This window comes from Cavia porcellus, unplaced genomic scaffold, assembly GCF_034190915.1.
Source record: "Cavia porcellus strain 051 isolate PalLab524CR breed Dunkin Hartley unplaced genomic scaffold, mCavPor4.1 scaffold_26, whole genome shotgun sequence".
In the NCBI taxonomy this organism is placed as follows: Eukaryota; Metazoa; Chordata; class Mammalia; order Rodentia; family Caviidae; genus Cavia; species Cavia porcellus.
In genome coordinates, this window is record NW_026947509.1 from 17535914 (window position 1) to 17541913 (window position 6000).

Genomic DNA, 6000 nt, shown 5'->3' on the forward strand with positions numbered 1-6000 from the left:
GTCTGTCAGAGCAGGCTTCCAACATAGCCTGCCTGGTGGAGAGAGATATGAACAACATGTATCCCCAGGAGTGCGGCTGCTTTCCCATCCAACTGCTCTAAGAAGCATGTCAAGAGCTTCGTTATTATCCACTGTCTCAGCTCGCTAGCAAGGGGTCTCACCTCCTCAAGGACTGTACCACTGAGCCCCAGACTGAATGTTGGGTAAAGCAATGCACTGTCAGAAATTAGCACTCAAGGCACACCGATCCCCTCAGTAACTCTCAGATTTAAAATCTGACTAGCTTCCGTTGGTTCCTGTCCCATTTCAGCACTGAGTCTCCAGCTTCTCATTGACTCTGTGAGCTGCCAATGAGCCTTCAAGAAATTCTCCTTTCATTTGACTTGCTAATGCTGATTTTTGCTGCTTGCAACCAAGAAGTCATGATGAATTATCTGGTCCATGACTTCCATTTGGCCACCTACAGATGGTGGACAATAATACAAAGACTTGGACAGTAGCTGCTAAAAGAGGAGTGATCTGGAAGCACCTGAAATGTAGTCCATAATAATCCTGGGGACTAATCAGGTGGCACTAGCTAAGAAGGAAAGACAGCTGGTAAAATTAGTGTATTGTCGTGCAGAAATTTTCTCTTGGGCTGGGGATTTAGCTCAGCGGCATAAGCACCTGCCTTGCAAGCAGGCGGTTGTGAGTTCGATCCCCGGTACCGATAAAAAGTTAAAAAAAAAAAAAAGCAATTTTCTCTCACCAAGTAGAAATAAACCAGGACTATATGAGCCAGGAAGGTCATAGATGAAGAAAATTAGCATTCCAGGAGCATCTTGAGTTGGATGCAAAAATCTTCAGATGTCTTCAGGCACATATGTCCTAGATGTACCAAAACTACAGGATGCCATCAGGCATTGAGAAAATGTCTTTTTCTAGAAAAGATATCTGGCCTTTAGTGCTGCCAGAGTTAGAAACTGGCACAAGAGAGGCCCTGTCCTCTACTGGAAAAGTCTACAGTCTATTATCCTGTGCTGTGTCAAGGTAACCCTGGACCACAGGTGGAACTTGGTAGTTCTGGTGACATAACCAGGATGGATGCTTGGTAATCAAAAACAGAAATAGCAACTGCAAATGCCTATGGAGCTACATGCTTTGTCTGTCCAACTCGCCACTGCAGGGACCATGCAGTGAAGCTCTCCCATACTCCCCTGCCCAGCCTGCTCCAAAATAACAGGGCTATGGCCCATGCTGCTTCCACATCTGGTCCTGTAACCCCAGAAGCTGATTGGCGCTGAGTCCATGACAAACTGTCCAGAGGAGCCCCCAGAATGCTCTGTGGAGAATAAGGCAAGTAAAACCTTTTGTAAAACAAGGACTCAATAAAAATAACTGAGTGAATAGATCTCATCAGCCTGAGCCACTCAAGCGGGTGTCTCTCTGTGTTATATGAACAGCATCACCCATTCTTAAACCTGGAGAAAGTTCCTGAAGATTTCAAGGTTTTATTTTATTCATCCCCTTCATTTCTATTTTCAGTGCTGGGGCTCCAACCCAGGGCCTTGTGCGTGCTAGGTAAGAGCTGTCTATCTCACCGAGCTGCATTCCCAGCTCCATCAAGCCTTTGCAAGTCATCAGCCCAGTAGCCTTTTGACTTCTGTCGATGTCCGCTCCCGGCCGGCAGGAAGGACACACGACAAAGTCTGGCAGTGGACAACCTTTTCTTTTATTTTTCTTCTCCGTACAGCCTGCCCTGGGATCGCTCCCAGCCGAAGCCTCCTCTGGTCCACTCCCCGCGGCTCCTTTTGGGCTTCTACTTCCGGGCTTCTTCTTCCCCCCCAGGGGTGGCACCAGTATATATACGGATACAGTGTCCAATCATGTTAAAGTAAGCAAGGCAAGCTGATTGGCTAACATCATCAGTTGCCAGGCAGACTATATTGTTGAGCGGGTTGCTTACGCGGTAAGCAGGAAACTAACGTGCTCGATGGGAGGGGTAATCTACCTCAGGCTTTACTCTTTACTACAGGCCTCACGTCTGCCAAGTGAGGCGACCGGGCTCGGGGCTGCGGCTCCCAACATCTCCCCCTTTTTTATTTTTTATGAATGTGCGCATCGTAGCCCTTTCTGGACTGGGTGTAGAGGCTTATGCCCTATGCGTAGGCCCACCGTAGGTCCTTGGCTTAGACCCTGGTCGGCCGTCCCATGGTCTGCCAAGGCCCTGAGGCCCTCGTCCTTTTTCTAGGGCCAGGCACAGACTGGACGGAACCTGGATGCACATAAGCTTGCACTCATTTCCTCTCCATAAAGAAATCCCCTCGGAGAGAAATTTAGACCTGGGCAGCATCTAACAGTCCAGCGGCTTACGTGCAGGATGGGGTAGGGCCTGGCTTAGGTTGAGTCGCACCGGGGGAGTACGCTCTTACCCGTCATTGACTCTCCTACCCAGCTATGTCATAATTTTTTAGAGGAGGAGTGTGGGAAGCTCACCGCCCCTAGACTCGGTCGTAGGCTAGGCGAGCAAGCCATGCATATGCCTGAGGATCTTCTTGTCCATTTCGGGCTACCGCTATTTCTATTCATCTTGTTGGTTGGTCTGTGATGGATCTCCGGTAGGGCAGGTCTGATCTTCAGTCGAGGGCTTTGTCGCCCGTGTCAGTCTCTCCGGTACCCACAGTGGTTCTCGTCCCGATTCCTGTGGGAAAACACAAACCGCGCCTCGGTTCCAGCTGACCACTGGATCCGGGCCCATCCATTGTCCTGTCAGGACATCTTTCCACTTCACCCACCCTTTATGGTTGGGGGAAGGGTTGCAGTGCTCCACAGCTGGGGAGCAATTATCATTATTTAAATTTAAAAAAATTGTGTGTGAATAGTGCCATGGATAATCGTGCCTTTGGGGCCAGGCCTTGGCCTACTCCCCCTTTTTGTTTTTGTAAAATTTCTTTGAGGCTTCTATGAGCCCTCTCAATGATTCCTTGACCTTGGGGATTGTATGGGATACCATGTTTTAATTGAACCTCCATCATTTTGCAGAACTCATTGAAGGCTTTGCCTATATAGGCTGGTCCATTATCAGTTTTTAATATTTTTGGTTTGCCCCATGCGGCCCAAGCCGCCAGGCAATGATTGATCACATTAGACACTTTTTCACCTGTTTCTGCTGTTGCGAATATGATGTGAGAACAGGTGTCTGTGGAAACATGAACATATTTAAGAGTCCCAAACTCCTGTATATGTGTGATGTCCATCTGCCAAACATCACCAGGGATCAAACCTCGAGGGTTTACTCCCATCGGTATGGCAGGTTTGTATGTGGCACAGGAGTCACATAGTCGCACGATATCTCGTGCATCTGCTCTGGAAACATGGAAATGGTTTGCTAGTGTCCTGGCATTGACATGAAACTTATCATGGAAGGCACGGGCTCGCTCGATTGGTGTTAGTAAGGTAAAAATCCATAACGGGCGAGTGGCAGTATCAGCAGCCGCATTCCCCTGTGCCATAGGCCCTGGCAGGGATGTATGTGCTCTTATGTGGGTGGTGAAGACCTTATGGTGTCTGTTCTGAAGCAATGTCTGGATAGACAGGAACAGCCCAGCCACTGTGGAAGTGGATCTAATTAAACCGGCAGTCTCAAGCACTTGCATAGCATTGACCACATACCTAGAATCGGAGACAATGTTAATGGCTTCTGAGAACCGTTCAAGAATCATTTTAACGATCTGCAGTTCCACCACCTGAGGCTGATCTGGTTCAAATTGTATGGTAACCGGGGGCTTGCCTAGGATCACATAGGCGCCTATCCCCGTCTTGGAGCCATCTGTGTATATTGTAGTTGCTGGGACTAATGGCTCAGAGGCAGTAACCTTTGGAAAAATTATAGGGTGCTGAGTGACAAATGACAAGATAGGGTCTTTAGGGTATTGATTGTTTATATCCCCATGGAAAACACATCTCAGAATGGCCCATGTATCTATGCAGGCAGCCAGGGTCTTGATCTGGCTGGCGGTATAGGGTACTCGGATGGCTTGTGGTCCTGAGCCAAAATGTTGGACAGCTCTATCATGCGCTTCAAGGGCCAATGAAGCGACTGCCTCCGGGTAATGCTCTATGACTTTTGCAGGTGAGACCTTAGGGTGTATCCACAGTAGTGGTCCTTTCTGCCAAATCACCGCTGTGGGCTGTAGACTAGTCTGTAGCAAACAGACATCAAAGGGTCGCCCTGGTTCAATTCTGTGTAAGGTAGCCCCACCTAAGGCTTTTCCCACTCTCTGTAGGGGGGCCAGTAGGGAATCAAGGTAAATCTGACACATAGTGGGACTGTTGGCCATACCTTGGGGCAGCGTTATCCACTCGTATCTGAGATCAGGGCTTTCTTGGTTAATGGTGGGTAAAGTAAAGGCGAACCTATGAGTGTCCTCTGGATGCAGGGGGATTGAGAAGAAACAGTCTCTAAGATCTATAACATAAACTGGCCAGGACTGAGGGATGGCTGAGAGAGCTGGCAGCCCCCTCTGGACCGCCCCCGGGGACTGCATCTGCGCGTTGACCGCCCTTAGATCATGGAGCAGCCTCCATTTGCCAGACTTTTTCTTAATTATAAAAATGGGGGTGTTCCATGGGGAGGTTGACGGCTTAATGTGTCCTAATCTAAGTTGTGTACTGACTATTTCTGACAAGGATAATAGCTTCTCCTTAGGCAGGGGCCACTGAGGTACCCAAACCGGATCATTTGACCTCCAGGTGATTTTGATCGAAGTGGGTAGGAGAGCTTCTTCAGCGGCCCCTAAGAAAAACCCAGCCCTTGCCTACCTTTTTTGTTCTCTACTGGTATTGGGGATGTCCAACCCTGTAGGGCATTGCCCAAGCCTTTGCCGGGGGTATATCCCTGGTTCCTGAGTATATCCTTAGCCTGGGGGGAGCAGTTTGACGTAAGCGTGACATCCATCTGAGTGAGGATGTCCCTTCCCCATAGAGACACTGGCAACTGCAACACAAATGGTTGGAAATGGCCCTGATGACCCTCCTCATCGCACCAGAGCAGGGTTGAAGCACTAACCTGAGGAGCTGACACCATCCCCAGGCCCTGCAGCGTGTTATCTGCAGTGTTGGTGGGCCAGTTGGAGGGCCAATCCTTTCTAGAGATAATGGAACGGTCAGCTCCTGTGTCTAGGAGCCCTGTTATACTCTTGCCGTTGACCTTAAGTGAGAGCATGGGCCTTTTATCAAGTGTCATATGGAGTCCCTCAAAGACTTCCCCTGAGGAACCGAAACCTTGACTTTCTCTAATTTTCTGCTTTGAGGGAAATCTCTTGTGGAGACTGGGGAGCAGCAAGAGCTGCGCTATCTTGTCTCCTTTATTGATTACCATAGTACCCACAAGAGATTGAACCATAATTTTAATATGTCCTGTGTAGTCTGAGTCTATGACCCCCGGGACTACTGTGAGACCCCGAAGGGCCGTGGAGGATCTCCCGATCACCAGACCCACGGAATTTTCGGGTAACGGTCCCTTAAAGGTGGTTTCAACCACTTGAACACCCATATCAGGCACTAATATAAGTCTGGAGGCGACACTGAGGTCCACACCTGCTGACCCAGGGGTGGCCCTTGTTGAAGGCTGCCATCCTGAGCTGTCCTGTCTCTGGGGCGGGGGCCCGCCTGTGAAGGGGGCCCCCTCTGGCCGTTTTTTGGCCCTCTAGCATCTCGTCCACAAATACGGTTGCCCTGAGCATCAAAGACCGACCTACACTCCTCAGCTTTGTGTGATCCCTTCTTGCATCGCCCACAAACATATGGTTCTTCATTCCTAGGATGGGGCCTAGCATCTGCATTGTTTGGGCAGTGACGTTTAATGTGTCCTGGCTCCCCGCAGGCAAAACACCCTTTAGCCTTACATTCCCCTTCTAACCCTCGAGGTCCCCTCTGCTGTACAGCCGCGGCCAGGAGAGCAGCCACTCCCGAGTTGGAGAGCGGCCCCCCTATCTCTCTGCATATCCTAATCCAGGCGTT